The sequence below is a fragment of the Monodelphis domestica genome, chromosome 1, assembly GCF_027887165.1.
Source record: "Monodelphis domestica isolate mMonDom1 chromosome 1, mMonDom1.pri, whole genome shotgun sequence".
Classification (NCBI taxonomy): domain Eukaryota; kingdom Metazoa; phylum Chordata; class Mammalia; order Didelphimorphia; family Didelphidae; genus Monodelphis; species Monodelphis domestica.
The window spans coordinates 345,841,581-345,859,016 of record NC_077227.1 but is presented as its reverse complement, the minus strand read 5'-3'; positions in this window follow the sequence as shown (position 1 = coordinate 345,859,016).

Sequence of the window (17,436 nt, the reverse complement as noted above, 5' to 3'; positions counted from 1 at the left end):
AAAGATTTCAAAACCAAGCAAGACTTAGAGTCACAAAATGTAAAATAAATAATTTTGACTACATCAAATTAAAAAGTTTCTGTACAAGCAAAACCAATGTAACGAAAATCAGAAGGGAAATAACAAACTGGGAAACAACCTTCATAACAAAAAACTCTAGCAAAGGTCTAATTACTCAAATTTATAAAGAGCTAAACCAATTGTATAAAAAATCAAGCCATTCTCCAATTGATAAATGGGCAAGGGACATGAATAGGCAATTTTCAGTCAAAGAAATCAAAACCATTAATAAGCACATGAAAAAGTGTTCTAAATCTCTTATAATCAGAGAGATGCAAATCAAAAGAACTCTGAGGTACCACCTCACACCTAGCAGATTGGCTAACATGATAGCAAAGGAAAGTAATGAATGCTGGAGGGGATGTGGCAAAGTTGGGACATTAATTCATTGCTGGTGGAGTTGTGAATTGATCCAACCATTCTGGAGGGCAATTTGGAACTATGCCCAAAGGGTGATAAAAGACTGCCTGCCCTTTGATTCAGCTATAGCATTTCTGGGTCTGTATCCCAAAGAGATAATAAGGAAAAAGACATGTAGAAGAATATTCATAGCTGGACTCTTTGTGGTGGCAAAAAATTGGGAAATGAGGGGATGCCCTTCAATTGGGAAATGGCTGAACAAATTGTGGTATATGTTGGTGATGGAATACTATTGTGCTAAAAGGAATAATAAAGTGGAGGAATTCCACTTTGGATTCTGGAACAACCTCCAGGAAGTGATGCAGAGTGAGAGGAGCAGAACCAGGAAAACATTGTACACAGAGACTGATACACTGTGGTGCATTCGAAGGTAATGGACTTCTCCATTGGTGGTAATGCATCTATTCTGAACAACCCAGAGGGTTACAGGAGAAAAAAAACACTATCCACATCCAGAGGAAAAACTGTGGGAGTAAAAATACTAAAGAAAAACTACTGCTTAATGACATATGTTGAAGGGGATATGAATGGGGAAATAGACTCTAAATGAACATCCTATTGCAAATACCAACAACATGGAAAGAGGTTCTGATGAAGAACATAAGCGATACTCAGTCAAACTGTGCATTGGGTAAAGGAGGGGTTGGGGAAGGGGAGGGAGGAAAAGAAAATGATTTTTGTAACCAAGGAACAATGTTTGAAATTAAAATAAAAATAAAAACAAAACAAAACAAAAAATCAAAAGTTCATGAGGTTGTAGAGATGAGTTGGCGTATTTTAACTGAGGTATCCTAACTCCAATTCCATCACTTTTTCAATAACTGGATACTTTCCTATTATAACATATACTTCTTATATGGACATTTCCCTTTGTTCATCTAATAATCATTGTTCTGATAACTTATTTAACACAGGTTATATCTTTTGTGACTCGTTTAGGCTTTCAGCAAGGAAATTCATCTTGGTTTTCTAGGACTTAAATGACCATTATATTTAGGTAGCATTTTGCCATTAATACATCAGATAAGGTATCAGTGTGTGGTGTTGGTGGCAGCCAGAGTGCTAAAGGCAGCTGATTTTATATAATTTCATGCTTTTAAATTGTTAACATCTGAAAGACATTCTTTTTGAGGCAGAATTGCCATCTCAGGTTATAGGGACATGTCCTTGAAATTTTCAGAAGTTTTGTTTGGTCATATAATGTATCTGTTTTTTACATCAGTATTTCTTTCCTTTTTGCCTTTCCCTAAATTCTTGCCTCAATTTACTATGTTTCTGACTTAAGTGCCTCAAAATGACTTCTATATTATAGTGTGCAAGAAAATAAAAATCCAATGGGTATGAGAGAAGGATAATAAATGGCCATTTATTGAGCAGAACTAAAACTCAGATGAATGGTATATTTTCATGCTTTTGTTTTCCACATGTTACTTATAAGGTAGGGGATCACTACTAGGTAGTAGGGAGCATTTTATATGCAAACAAAATGAGGGAGAAATAATAATTTACTATAAAATAATAAGTATGAGATGTATCATCCTTAAATTATCACAGACATACAGATATTTCTGTACCAAATCAGGCATAAATGGCACTATCCATGTTTAAATCCCTTGAAATATTAGGGTATCTTGTACTTATAATCAAAATACAATCAATTATCATCTTTTGTAAGATTATGTTTCTAGAAATTGGAAAAGTAAAAATATGAATGTTGATGCATAGGACCCATGGGAATAGAGGGTCAGGCTCCCATGACCACTGAAAATTGCAGTCTTTCAGAGATTACTGAAAATACACTTTTCTGTATACAAGGATTTATAACAAAACATTACTTCTGACAATATACACTTTTCCTAACAAAGTAACCATGAAATAACCATAAAATGAAGAGAGAGGAGAGACAATCCAGACAGGAAGGGGAGAGGCAGGAGCAGTGATGAAAAGGTAGAGAAAAGGCAACTTGCCATCTCTATTCTCCCTATTTTCTCCTTGATTGAATTATTCTCTGATGAAAAGCACATGCCTAAGAGTTAGTCAAAGTCCAAGTTGGGCTTGAAACTTCTACCACGGATAGCTCAGCCAGGCCTGACCCATCCCAGTTTGACCTGGAAGCATGAGGCATGTGATTGTCAATGTGAGTGAAAATGAGGTTGCTGATAAAATAATATAAAGCCTTAAAGTATAGAAAGTTAAATGTGTGAATGTTGAGGAGTGACAGTAGTTTGATGAGTATATTTCTCTTGGTACTTAGCCTTTCAATTCCTTTTAGGATAATGTGATTTCTGCAAAAGATGAACTATTCAAGATGAATATTATTGGGCAGTTTCTGTGCTGCTCCTTCCTTCTAGAGAGAAAACATATATTGAAAAAATTGTAGAATTTTAGAGGATTAATTTTTCATTATATTCTTAATCAACCTATATCATCACCTCTCATCACACAAAATCATCTGTATCTTTATGAGGGGTGCTAGCTTACTACCACATCCTCTGTCTATGTATACTTCTCTCAAGTACTATGATAATGATAAAAATCACAAATATCATCTTTCCATGCAGGAATATAAACAACTCAACGTTATTGAGTCCCTTAAATTATCCTTTTCTTATTTACTCTTTTATATTCTCTTGAATCATATATTTGGATATAAAATTTTATGTTTAGGTCTGGTATTTTCATCAGGACTACTTGGAAATCTTCCATTTTATTAAACAACCATTAACCCCAACCCCCTCAAAAGAATATAATCAGTACTGGTGGGTAGATGATTCTCAGTTGTAAACCCCATTCCCTTGCCTTCTGGAATACCATATTCCAAGCCATCTGATCCTTCAGTGCAGAAGCTGCCAAATTCTGTGTAATCCTAGCTGTGGTTACATGATATTTGAATTATTTCTTTCTGGCTATTTCCAATATTTTCTCCTTGGCCTGGGAGCTCTTGAATTTGGCTATAATATTTCTGGGAGTTCTTATTTGGGAATTTGTTAAAGGATGTAATCTGGATTCTTTCAACTTCTTTTTTACTTTATCATTCAACAATATCAGGGCAGTTTTCTTTAATAATTTCTTATAATGTGATGTCAAGGCTTTTTTATAACAAGTTTCAGATATCTCAATAGTTCTTTGATTGTCTCTCCTTGATTTATTTTACAGGTCAGTTGTTTTCTCAATGAGATATTTCATACTTTCTTCAATTCTTTCATTGTTTTGATTTTGTTTTATTGTTTCTTGATGTCTCATGAAGTAACTAACTTTTATTTGCCTAATTCTAACTTTTAACAATGATTTTCTTCTGTGAGCTTTTGAACCTCCTTTTCCATTTGATTATTTTTTCTTTTTTATGAAACTTTTCTTCAATGGATTTTTGTACCTCTTTTTCCATTTGGCCATTTCTACTTTTTAAGCTATTGTTTTCTTCTTGCATTACTTTAATTTTCTTTCACCATTTTCCTTTAACCTCTCTTATTTGATTTCTGATTTCCTTTTAGAATTCTTCCAGCACCTGAGACCAATTTCCATTTTCACCTGAAGTTTCACATGGGGCTACTTTGATCTCAATGTCTCCTTCTGAATGTGTGACTTGCTTTTCTTTGTCTTCATACAAATTTTCTATGTTTGGTTGTTTATTTTTCTATTTGCTCATTTTCCCAGCCCTTTTTTGATTTGTACTTTTATTTTAAAGATGGGTTCTGTGCTTAGGGTATAGAGTACACTCTATTAAAATTTATTTTTTCCTTGCTGCTACTCTCAGCTATAGTTTTATTTTTCTGCAAGTTTTGGTTGTTCCAAGGTGGTTTGAAAGCCTGTAGAATAAGAGCTCTGGAAGCCACATCCCAGTAGTGACTAAACCTCCTCTTGGGAGTGTTGATAGCATGAAGGGCTCAGAGCACTGTGAGCTAATTTGTTTTGGAGGTAGAGGCTTCACAATAGGCTTGATAAGGTCAAGCACCACAGACTTGGGGCCCTACTGTAGGTTTGTGTCAGGACTTGGAACTTCAAGGGTTGATCATGGTATGCTCTGCTGTTTGCTTAGCTAAGGTCCCAGTGTCTCAAATTTGGCTAGCTCTCATTAGAAACCTTGTTCAGTAGATGGGGGGTAGTTGTCTTGCACTCCTCTGCAGGCAGTTTTATTTCTGTCTCTTCTCTTTCCGTGTAAAATAAACCCTCTCTGCCTACCTTTTAAAGTTTTTTTTTTTTAGGTGAGTTACATCACTCCACCCCCTTGGTGGCTCTGTGGTTCCAATATTTATTTAAAGGGTCTATTTTAAGACTGGTTTGAGAGGATTCTCAGATATTAATCCTTGATTTCTGTGCTGCTACTCTGACATCTTGGCTCTACTGGAAGATGGCTTTATCCAATATCTATTGTGTTTTTGTATATTTTTATTAAATATTTCTCAATTACATTTAATTGATTTCCATCCACTTTTTGTGGTCTGGGATTAAGTGATTGATGCCTCTGTTATGGAGGGAACAAAATTCCATCTGACTTGATTTCTTTACCTAGCTTTTGGTTCAATTATATATGTGGTGCCTAAAGGTTAGGGGTGGAATTATATTATCTTCTTTTCTTTATTGCCAGAAATATTGCCCTTTAAAACTAAGATTTTCCCTCCCTTTCAGGGATTTTTTTCTACTGTCAAAAAAAGTCAACTTACTGAATTTCACATTTATGGAGCACCATGATAGCTGTAATGAGGCATTTAAAAGTAACAGAAGACAATCTTTTACCTTTAGAAGCTTGCAATCTAGGGCTGGGAATATAAACACAAAGGAAGTCCTTCCAAAATAACACAAGGTCAAAGGGATCTCAGAAAGACTAATTTATACTTACCTGACTCAGAATCTCCTATGCAACATTAATTCTAATTGCCATAGAAGTTCAGAAAAGAGAGACAATAAGAATGGATGGATGAAATATGAGGAAGAATAAGTATAAACATCTGGAAGAAATGTAAACATCTCCATTTTGGTTCAAGAAGACTAACTGTGCAGGTTCAGAATGGAAGAGTTAGCCCAAAAACAATTTTGCATGGAAAAAATGAGCAGGTCTTAATGGATTATAACCTCAACATGGCTCAGTTTTTTTTTTTAATTCACAGCCAAACAGACTAATGCCAGAATCTTATGATAAATGAAAAGAGGAATTTTCCAGAGGCCAGGTGTGTTATAGTTCATCTGTGCATTATTCCATTCAGAATATGTTAGACCTCTGAATTGAATTCTGAGATCAGGAGTGGGAAAGAAATTGACAAGCTGAAGCAAATCTAAGAGAAGAGAACAGTAGAGGTAGAGAATAGACTGGAGGCTATGGTAGATAAGGATGGGTTTCATCTGAGGATGTTTGGATTGCTGAAAACAAGAAATAGAAATAGTGTCTTCCTTATATTTGAAGGACTTTCATGGAGAAGAGGGATTAGATTTTTTTCTGATTGGTTATATAGTCAATAATAATGAATAAAAATACATGGTATATTGAGGTTCAATGTTAGCTTAAATTTAGTAATAAACAGACATAAATAAATGTAGAAAGTTTCCTTTCAATAAAGATATTCAGTTGAAATAGATCATCAATTTGTGGCAAAATTATCGAAGAGATTCTTATTCAGATATGGATTATCCTAGATATCTTCTGAGGTTCCATTCAATTATGGTAACCTGTATAATAGTAATAGAGTAGTGGCTTCATAGAAAATGTGTGAGTTGTACAGAATTTAGATACATTCATAAAAGACAGGAGGGCCTTGTCCTAGAATTGTGTGTGTGTGTAGCTGGATTGAGAAAAATAGGATAATAAATACAAGATATTAGTATTGTTTTCTATGTTCTTTTAATAATTCCTAACCCTTATCTTTCCATCTCCTTATATGAGTTTCTTTAGTCAATATTTTGTTAGGGACATGACACTCTAATTAGTAGACCTTGTTTTGGAAGTTGTAGTAGATATAGTCCAAGGATCTTATTTACCCTCAGTAAAGATAACAAACCAAGGTAATAGCAATATGGGTACATTTAGGGTCAACATGGTCCTAATAATTTCCAATTTCTTTTATGTAATGACCTTAACCATTTTTTATCCATTGTGCTAAAATCATACGATTTTAGAGGGAAAAAAATTCTCAGAGTTCATCAGGTCTTATTGTCTCAGTCTAAAGAGAAGAAAACTGAGGCTCAGAAATTTAAAATAACTTGTTTATAATGACAATATGTTGATAATAGTGCTGAAATGGAAAATGAATTCAGTGTACTTTCCATTATGCTACTCCATCTCTCCCATGTGTCAATGTTCTTATACTATTCCATTGGAATTTCCTCCTTTATCCATGAGGAAATGAAACTGATTTGACTTTTCACTGGGCCTAGAAACTATGTATCTAGTGTACTCTAATTTATATAAAAAGGTAGGAAGAACATTCTTGAATTTATGTGCTCATGAAAAGTATGAAAAATGTCTGTTATTTTCAAGAGGTTGGAGGATGATATATATTCCTAGAAGTAACCTACTACCTTTTAATTAGTCATTCAACATCATGTTCCTTCTAATGTTTAAAGTAACTTATTTTCAAAATGTTAGGAATTTTTCTCTCTTGCTTAAATGAAGGAACATTAAATGCACAACTTAATCAAAGTGACATTAGATACATGTTTCTGCCAACAGTAAAAAGAGAGAATTAACATTTCAAATTGAAATGGGGTAATATTTCCCTCTAAATATGGGTTGGGAATATAATTGCACCATTTTCTGTATTTGAAACACTATTACTTCTCTTCAGCCCTTTCTGAATTATTGCATTGTATAATATATCTGCATTATATGTGGGAATAATAGCCAAGATCTTGACTGAGTGCTTGCAATGCTTTTATTGTCGAATATAAAGTTTAAATAGTTATACTAATGATCATTACTCATTCATATCCTCCATTTTCACTTTTCTGCTAACTGAAATATTTCCCTCTCTCTTGAGCAAAGGACTAGACTAAGTACTATAAGTGGCTCTAAATAATTTTGAATAATGTTTCCAGCTTGTCCAGTGCATAGATCTAAAAAAAGTTGTCCTTGGTTTCTGATGTGGTTCTTTAATAACATGCCCCACCTCCAGTAATACAATGTATATCAGAGGATATGTTTTTTCCTAGCCACTTGTCACACAAAATATTATTTGTTCTTGCAATCCAGTCACCTTTGTAATCTTTAAAAACTTTCATTTAATTAGATCCTAAAATACTAATTAACATTATTACTAATTAGAAATACTAAATAAATAAATAAAATAAAATACTAGTGCATTGTGAATTATTTAGTTCCCGATTATGTCATCTATTATGTTTTTAAAGATTACAATGTGTTTCAAAAATCCAACTCCACAAATTACAGATGGAAAAAGTTTATTGGGCTACAAACTCAAAATAATTCAAAAAGGTGACATGGCAAACAGAAGATGATGCAATTTTAGGTTCCTTAAGAGGCATAGTATCCAGAATACATTTTCTCACCCACCACTCCCCCAAGGAAGTCTTTACATACCTGGGGTAGATACTTCCTTAACTCACAAATGAGTTTGAGGTATTTTGAATCACCTCAATCTGGTTTCTTTGGTTTGTGAATACAATTTATTGGGGTGTGACTACACTGGGTACTACAGCTTCTTGTAACCACAGATAAGAGTTGGGTGGGAGGAGGACATCAAAGAAGCAAAGCAGTCCTGAATGGGCTTAACAAGCCCTTATACCAGAGGTCTTAGTCTTCCCTGATCATCTTGTATACCCAGCAGAAACAGAAACAGGTGTTGTGGAGTGCTTAGACTTAGTTAAGCATCAAAGAAGCCAAGGACATCCACTGAAATCCTAAGCCATCACAAATCATTTTTCTTTTGTCTTGAAACAGGACTTCCGTGATTCTGATAGACAGAATGATGCTGATGACTATGTGCAATTATGCCCTCACTTAAAACCAATTTGTATGTGAGTAAATGATGGCAGCAATGCCATTTTTATTCTCTTCAAGTAAAAAGGACAACAGCCATTTAGAACAAAGGAGGTAGTAGTCTCTTTCTCTGTCTCTCTACAAACTCTCTCTCTCTCTCTCTCTCTCTCTCTCTCTCTCTCTCTCTCTCTCTCTCTCTCTCTCTCTCTCTCTCTCTCTCTCTGTCTGTCTCTCTCTCTCCCTCTCTCTCTCTGTCTCTCTCTCTGTCTTTCTCTCTGTCTCTCTCTGTCTCTCTCTGTCTGTCTCTGTCTCTGTCTCTGTCCCCCCCCTCTCTCTCACATACACACATTTCCCTTAGCCAGACAATATATGAAATAATGTGCTCAACTTAGAAGGGGTGGAGGTACCATAATTTTGAAAGTATATTGACAGATTCTGTCTAGAAGATGGCAGCCATATGGCAAAGGAACTTGAGATAATTATATGATGATTACTTGGAGAAAAAAGATGTCTTTAAAAAAGGGCTTACAGAGATGTTGTAGAAAGGAATTTTGTTCATATACGGTTTGTATGAAACAATGTTAGAAGTTGCTTTTAGCTCAAATCCTAGATTTCTGTGGTTCAAATTTTTTTATGGAATTTGCTCCTGCCAGACATTTAAAAAGACCTAACCTTAACACCAATTATTTTTTTCAATGATTATTCTTTTTTATTAATTTTACAATAACTTTCTAATTTCACTTCATACCTAAAGTCATCTGCCAAAGCATTCAACCTATCATATTCCTAAAACATAAGTCAAACTATGTTTTTATCTTGCAGACCATTTTATGAGGGCTTTGTACCAGCTTTAGAAGTGTATTATTCCCACAGTGAAACCCCTCTCTACTTAGCAAAATGCCCCTGGATTAATGCCCAGGTTATATCAAGGAGAAAATTATCACCTTTAGAAATTTCTATTTCAGGAAATTCAATAATAGCCAAGATCTTGACTGAGTGCTTGCAATGCTTTTATTGTCGATAATAAAGTTTAAATAGTTATACTAATGATCATTACTCATTCATATCCTCCATTTTCACTTTTCTGCTAACTGAAATATTTCCCTCTCTCTTGAGCAAAGGACTAGACTAAGTACTATAAGTGGCTCTAAATAATTTTGAATAATGTTTCCAGCTTGTCCAGTGCATAGATCTAAAAAAAGTTGTCCTTGGTTTCTGATGTGGTTCTTTAATAACATGCCCCACCTCCAGTAATACAATGTATATCAGAGGATGTGTTTTTTCCTAGCCACTTGTCACACAAGATATTATTTGTTCTTGCAGTCCAGTAGAAAAATTCCTATGGGCTCAGAACCTAAGGGGGAAAGAAAATTATGGGTCTTATACAAAAATCAAATGACTCATAATCTTAATGATACAGACCTACTTGGGAAACTCCCATCATCCTTATTTAAACTCCTGGGTTAAAATAGCACCAACTCTTCATTACTAATATTTCAGAAATATAAAGGCAGAGGCAGCAACCCAGTTGAAGTCTCTGAAAATTTCCCCCCAAACAACTTAGAAATAACTATCAAACCAAATTCTGGAATGTGTGACCACAAAAATGTGGGTTTCAAGACTGTGAATTGCCAAAACTGTAAAGATAATTTTTAGTGTCTTGATTTAAATAAAAAATAAGTGGTCGCCATGGGAAAAATTCCCAAATATGAAAAATACCCAAGTCAGCTGGGTTTTATGGAGATTTTTAATTAATATAAATGAAAGAATTAAAGGAAGAAAAAGAGTAGAGAGATGAGTTTATAGTAGTAATGGCCTAGGTCAATTGGCCTAGGCCTTAAGAGAGACTAGTCAGTCTTTTATCAACTCACCACAAGATTTGTCCCCAGCAAAACTCCAACTAAGTTCAGAGGCCCAGCTACTCCAAATTGTCTGAGATCCAACTCCTCTAAGTTGAGAGAGTCAGCTCCTTTTAAAGACAAATTTCTCTTATGCCACCTCCCCTAAATTTTCACATCTACCAATCACAGTAGATGTTTTCCACAGGACTGACCATTCTTAATTCACATCTTTTGTTAATCACCTTCCCTGAGTAGACTAAAACTTCACACCTCTTGCTAAGCTTGCCCTTTGTGAGTTGCTTGACCTTTTAGTGATTAATTTAACCTTTATAGGTACTTATCACCCTTTTGTATTAGATCTTAAAATAGACCTAGCTTAAGGGCTTTTGGCCTCACTATAAGTATGAGTTAGGGACTTTTTCATTGTTTAGTAAGGAGTTTACAGCTTTATCTTCCCCTAAGGTATGCCTAAGTATGGGTGGAGTAATGTTAAAATTCCCAATACATTCCTGATCAAGTACCTACATTGTTTAAATGGGGAATAGTCTTAACCAAATGTTCCAAGGTAGAGTCTGAGCAGTTTTAAGATTCACAAATGGCAGAACTAACATGAGATTGTGGCGAAACATTTTCCAGAGGAAGACAACTTATAAGGTTGGAATGGAGAGATGATGTTTTAGTGAGGGCTATACAGAGTAAAAGCACAGGTAGCACGTGTTGGGTCTTGGAGTTGGTTGCAACAGTGGCAGAAGCACTTTCAAGAAATCTCAACTCAGAGATGATAAGAGGATTAGACTATTTCTGAGAAAGAGATTGTAGGGAAACTTTTTTTGCATTGAATTGAGGAACAGGTACTATTGGGAATCTCATTGCCCATACATAGTTTTAAGTAACATTTCCAGGAAAGAGAGGGGTGCTTGTGATTGTGGCTATAAGAAACCAGGGATAATTCTAGAATGCACGCCAGCAGAGCAGTGACCACATGTATTCAAGATTACACCACCTTGGAAACAACAAAATCTTAAAGATCAGAATTAGTTCTGAAAACTGCATCATGAAAAAGCCTGAAATTGTGACAGTGCCTCACCAACACCAGGTGAGTGAACCCAATTTTTACATAAAGTACAAAATCAAGAAATGGGCTGCAAAAATAATCAGATAGGAAAAAAAGAATCTGACCATAAAAAATATCCTTTAGTGACACAAGATAAATGTACAACTCTGAAGAACCTAATGATGTGAAAATAGCTAAAAGAAAAGCCTTAAAGAAAAAGAATGCAAAATGGACATATGTCCAATAAGGATTCTTAGAAGAGCTAAAGAAAGAGGAAAAATGGAAAAAGAAATGACAGTAAGTCAAGAAAAGTATTAAAAAGAATGAAATATTTGGTTAAAAGCCACAAAAATACTGAGGAAAATAGCATATTGAATTTGGTCAAATGTAAAAAGATAAAAATTCACTGAAGAAAATAATGTCTTAAAAATGAAGAACAAGTGAAAACTAATGACATCATGAAACATCAATAAACAATAAAAGAAGAGGGGAGGGAATAAAAACAAAATATATAAACATGGAAAATATTTTCAAAATTAAAACAATAAACACAGGTTCAACAGATAGTTCTAGAGTGAAAAAAATGTCTTTCTAAAATAACATAATTAACTCTCATTGGCAGCTAATGGTATATGGATCAAGCACTGGTCTTCATATCAGAAGACTTGAGTTCTGATCTGGCCCCAGATATTTACCAGTTGAGTGTTACTGAAAAAGTCACAACCTCTTTTGCCTCAATTACTTCATCTGTAAAATTAAGATAATACTTGTACCTATATACAGGGGTGGGGTTGTTGTAAGAACCAAATGATATGATATTTTTGAAGTACTTAAGACAGTGCCTGGCAACTAGTTTAATAAATGCTTCTTTCCTTCTTTCCTTTGGATTGTGTTAATTTCTAATCAGACTTACAACTGAAACCTTATGCATAGGTTTCCCCATTAAAATGTTGTTCTCTTTTCTTTTTGTGTCCTCAGAACTTCCCACTTTGCTTTGCACATAGTAAGGACTTAATAAATGTTTTTCCCCCTTCTTTCTCTCCTCCTTCCCTTCCTTTATATGCTTCCATGGTGAATGACCTACTATCTTTGGGATGATATTACAGAATTGAATTGAACTGAGTCATGAATCCTCATGATCTCATTTTGACATTACCTAACATATATTGAATTTGTTTATAATGGACTAAAAATAACTGAATTGGCTAGCCAGTTTTTCTCTTAATATTGAGACTACCACCAGAGTTCTAAATTAGAATAATGAATCAACAATGACAATACCTTCTTCTGGCTCAAATTTCCCTAAGGAGATAGTAATGTAGGAGTCTCTTCTAAAGACACATCAGGAAAGGGTATCAATGTTTCACAATGATCCCTATCATTATTTCTTAGCACACACTGCAGAGGTTTTAGCTAATAAAACAATGGGTACTGATTTCCCAAAGGCTCACATAAATGCCCAGGTGTGCACAGGCACAGGGTCTTGTTCTTCTTTTTGCTCTCCACTGCTTTTCTACATATCCCACTGTCCCTAATGTGCTTTACGCCTCCAAAATTAATGTCCCACAGATGGCTAAACACCTTCTAATCAAGAGTGTTCCTGTTACAGCTGCTCACAGTTGTATCAAAACAGGTGTGAACCTCAAATACAATGTAGATTTCCCAATACTACATTTCAAGATGCAATAGTTTGATGCTGATCTGCTCACTCATAGGTTTTTCAGTTCTTTTTTTTTCTACCTAGAACTTTATTAAAAATTTAGTCATTTCCCCTCCTCCTCCCCTGTGTGCCTCCATGAACAATATTAAAAATACTCCTTTGACAACAAAGAGCACAACATTTCTCTTACTATCTACTTTTTGGGAAAATTCTGTTTTCCAAAGAGATTACATAACTGAAATATTTTTATTTTAAGGGTATTTTGATTGAAATTCTTGATTCTGGAGTTCCTGTCTGAGAGACAAAGAAGCTGAGAATATAGAACCTTGAAGTCACTCATTTCATTTTGAGGAGGCAATGTAGACCAGGAGACCTGGATTCAATACTAAGGCACACCATTAACTAAGTGCATAACTGAAATAAAATTATTTAATCCCTTTGAGTATCTGTCTATCTGTAAAATTGGAATAATGATTCTTGGATTATCTGCTAATTAACCAATCAGCAAGCATTTGTTTCTTAAGGATCTGCAATGTGCAAAGAATTGTTCTAGGTGCTAGACATATAAACATGAAAGTTATTGCCCTCAGGTAACTTATTTTCTAAGAAAAAGGACAGCGTGTAAATATATTAGTATATACAAAATGTATGCAAGATAAACAGAAGGTAATTTGGAGGGTGTGGTAAAAAAACTTGCAGGGGGCAATCAGCAAAGATGTCATGTAGGTGTTTTTAAGCTCACCTTTGAAGGAAATGAGAGTTTTTAAGAGGTAGAGATGAGGAGGGAATGGATATAGGGCATGAGAGACAAGCCTGTATAAAGCTACAGAAATGGGAGAAAATGCATATGAAAAACAAGAAGGTCAATTTGGCTAGTCTTTAGAGTGCATGAAAGAAAATCATGGATAAGACTGGAAAAGATGAGAGCCACAGGGCAGAAGGCTTTAGATGTCAAACAGAGGTATTCGTATCTGACATTAGAGATACAGTAAAAGGACAATAATGTTCATCAAGTAGCAGAGTGACATGGTCCTACTAGAACCATACTCCTTCCCTTAGCCTGATTATTTGAGAAGTGAATATAGACTAGTTGTAAGGAAATGGGGAGGGATAGACAATCTGTGGACAACTAGGTTTTGCAGTGGATAGAGTCCTGGCATTGATGCCAGGGAAAATTTGAATTTAAATCCTGCCTCAGACACTTTCTAACTGTGTGACTCTTGGAAATCACTTAACTTCTCTTTCTCTTTTTAAAAAAAATCCATACCTTCTGTCATAAAATCAATACTGTGTATTGATTTCAAGGCAGAAGAGCAGTAAGGGGTAGTCAATGGGCATTAAGTGACTTGCCCAGGGTCACATAGCTAGAAAGTGTCTAAGGACAGATTTGAACCTAAGACCTTCCATCCCTGGGCCTGGCTCTCAATCAGCTAAGGTACCCAGCTGTCCCCCTTAACTGCTCTCTTAATATGCAAAATGGGGGTAATAATAACATCTCTATCCCAGGGTTATTAAGAGAGATATCACTTATCTTTTTATCATTTATTTATTTATTTATTTATTTTGAAAATTCATTAAAATAGCTGAGTTCTAGATTCTCTCTCCCCTTCCCCTGTTGTGAAAGCAAGAAATATGATATAAATTACACATGTGAAGGCATGCAAAATATATTTCCATATTAGTTATGTTGCAAAAATGTAAAAAAATAAAGTGAAAGACATGTTTCAGTCTGCATTCAGACCCCATCAGTTTTTTTTTCTCCAGAAGTAGATAACATTTTTCATCAAGTTCTTTAGAATTGTCTTTAATCATTTGCTTGATCATTGTGCAATATTGTAACTGTATACAATTTTTTTTTTCTGGCTTCATGCACTTAACTTTGCATCATTTCATTTAACTTTTCTCGGGTTTTTCTGATACCATCTTGCTTGTCATTTCTTATAGCTCGATAGTTTTCCTTCAAAATAATATAATGCAGCTTGTTCAGTCATTCCCCAATTGATGAACATTACTTCAATTTCTAATTCTTTGCCACTGCAAAAATAATTTCTACACCTTTTTCTAAATATAGGTTTGTTCCTTTTTATTTGATCTTTTTTGAGATCCAGACCTATAAGTTGTATTGCTGTGCCCAAAGTTATTCACAGTAAGCCCTTTGACCATAGTTCCAAATTGCTTTCCAGAATGATTGGCTCAGTTCATAACTCCACCAATAATATATTAGTTTCCTAATTTTTCCACATCCCCTTGAACTTTTGCATTTCTTTTTTTCTGTCACATCTGATAGGTGTGAGGTGGAACCTCAGAGTTATTATAATGTCTATTTCTCTAATCAATAGTGATTTTTAGCATCTTTTACTAAGATTATATATATATATATATAGATAGATAGATAATTTTTATAAAGCACTTTCCAAATTTTTTTTATTTTTTTTAATATATTTTATTTGATCATTTCCAAGCATTATTCGTTAAAGACATAGATCATTTTCTTTTCCTCCCCCCCACCCCCCATAGTCGACGCATAAGTCCACTGGGCATTAGTTGTTTTCTTGATTTGAACCCATTGCTTTGTTGATAGTATTTGCATTAGAGTGTTCATTTAGAGTCTATCCTCTGTCATGTCCCCTCAACCTCTGTATTCAGGCAGTTGCTTTTTCTCGGTGTTTCCACTCCCATAGTTTATCCTTTGCTTATGAATGGTGCTTTTTTCTCCTGGATCCCTGCAAGTTGTTCAAGGACATTACACCGCCACTAATGGAGAAGTCCATTATGTTCGATTATACCACAGTGTATTAGTCTCTGTGTACAATGTTCTCCTGGTTCTGCTCCTCTTGCTCTGCATCACTTCCTGGAGGTTGTTCCAGTCTCCATGGAACTTCTCCACTTTATTATTCCTTTTAGCACAATAGTACTCCATCACCAACATATACCACAGTTTTTTCAGCCATTCCCCAATTGATGGGCATCCCCTCGTTTTCCAGTTTTGGGCCACCACAAAGAGCGCAGCTATGAATATTTTTGTACAAGTCTTTGTGTCCATTATCTCTTTGGGGTACAGACCCAGCAGTGCTATGGCTGGGTCAAAGGGTAGATATTCTTTTGTCGCCCTTTGGACATAGTTCCAAATTGCCCTCCAGAATGGTTGGATCAATTCACAACCCAACCAGCAATGAATTAATGTCCCTACTTTGCCACATCCCCTCCAGCATTCATTACTTTCCTTTGCTGTTATGATAGCCAATCTGCTAGGTGTGAGGTGATACCTCAGAGTTGTTTTGATTTGCATCTCTCTGATTATAAGAGATGTAGAACACTTCTTCATGTGCTTGTTAATAGTTTTGATTTCTTTATCTGAGAACTGCCTATCCATTTCCCTTGCCCATTTATCAATTGGAGAATGGCTTGATTTTTTGTACAATTGATTTAGCTCATTATAAATATGAGTAATTAAACCTTTGTCAGAGGTTTCTATGAAGATTTTTCCCCAATTTGTTGTTTACCTTCTGATTTTAGTTATATTGGCTTTGTTTGTACAAAAGCTTTTTAGTTTGATGTAGTCAAAATTATTTATTTTACATTTTGTGATTCTTTCTATATCTTGCTTGGTTTTAAAGCCTTTCCCCTCCCAAAGGTCTGACATATATACTATTCTGTGTTTACCCAATTTACTTATGGTTTCCTTCTTTATGTTTAAGTCACTCACCCATTTTGAATTTATCTTGGTGTAGGGTGTGAGGTGTTGATCTATTCCTAGTCTCTCCCACACTGTCTTCCAATTTTCCCAGCAGTTTTTATCAAATAGTGGATTTTTGTCCCAAAAGCTGGGATCTTTGGGTTTATCGTATACTGTCTTGCTGAGGTCGCTTTCCCCCAGTCTATTCCACTGATCTTCCTTTCTGTTTCTTAGCCAGTACCAAATTGTTTTGATGACTGCTGCTTTGTAATATAGTTTTATGTCAGGGACTGCAAGGCCCCCATCATATGTGTTTTTTTTCATTATTTCCCTGGATATCCTTGATCTTTTGTTCTTCCAAATGAACTTTGTTATGGTTTTTTCTAAATCAGTGAAGAAGTATTTTGGTAGTTCAATGGGTATGGCACTAAATAGATAAATAAGTTTGGGTAGGATGGTCATTTTTATTATATTGGCTCGTCCTATCCATGAGCAGTTAATGTTTTTCCATTTGTTCAAGTCTAGTTTTAGTTGTGTGGCGAGTGTTTTGTAGTTGTGTTCATATAGTTCCTGTGTTTGTCTTGGGAGATAGATTCCTAGGTATTTTATTTTGTCTAAGGTGATTTTGAATGGGATTTCTCTTTCTAGTTCTTGCTGCTGAGCTGTGTTGGAGATATATAGAAAAGCTGATGATTTATGTGGGTTTATTTTGTATCCTGCAACTTTGCAAAAGTTGTTGATTATTTCAATTAGCTTTTTGGTTGAATCTCTAGGATTCTTTAAGTAGACCATCATGTC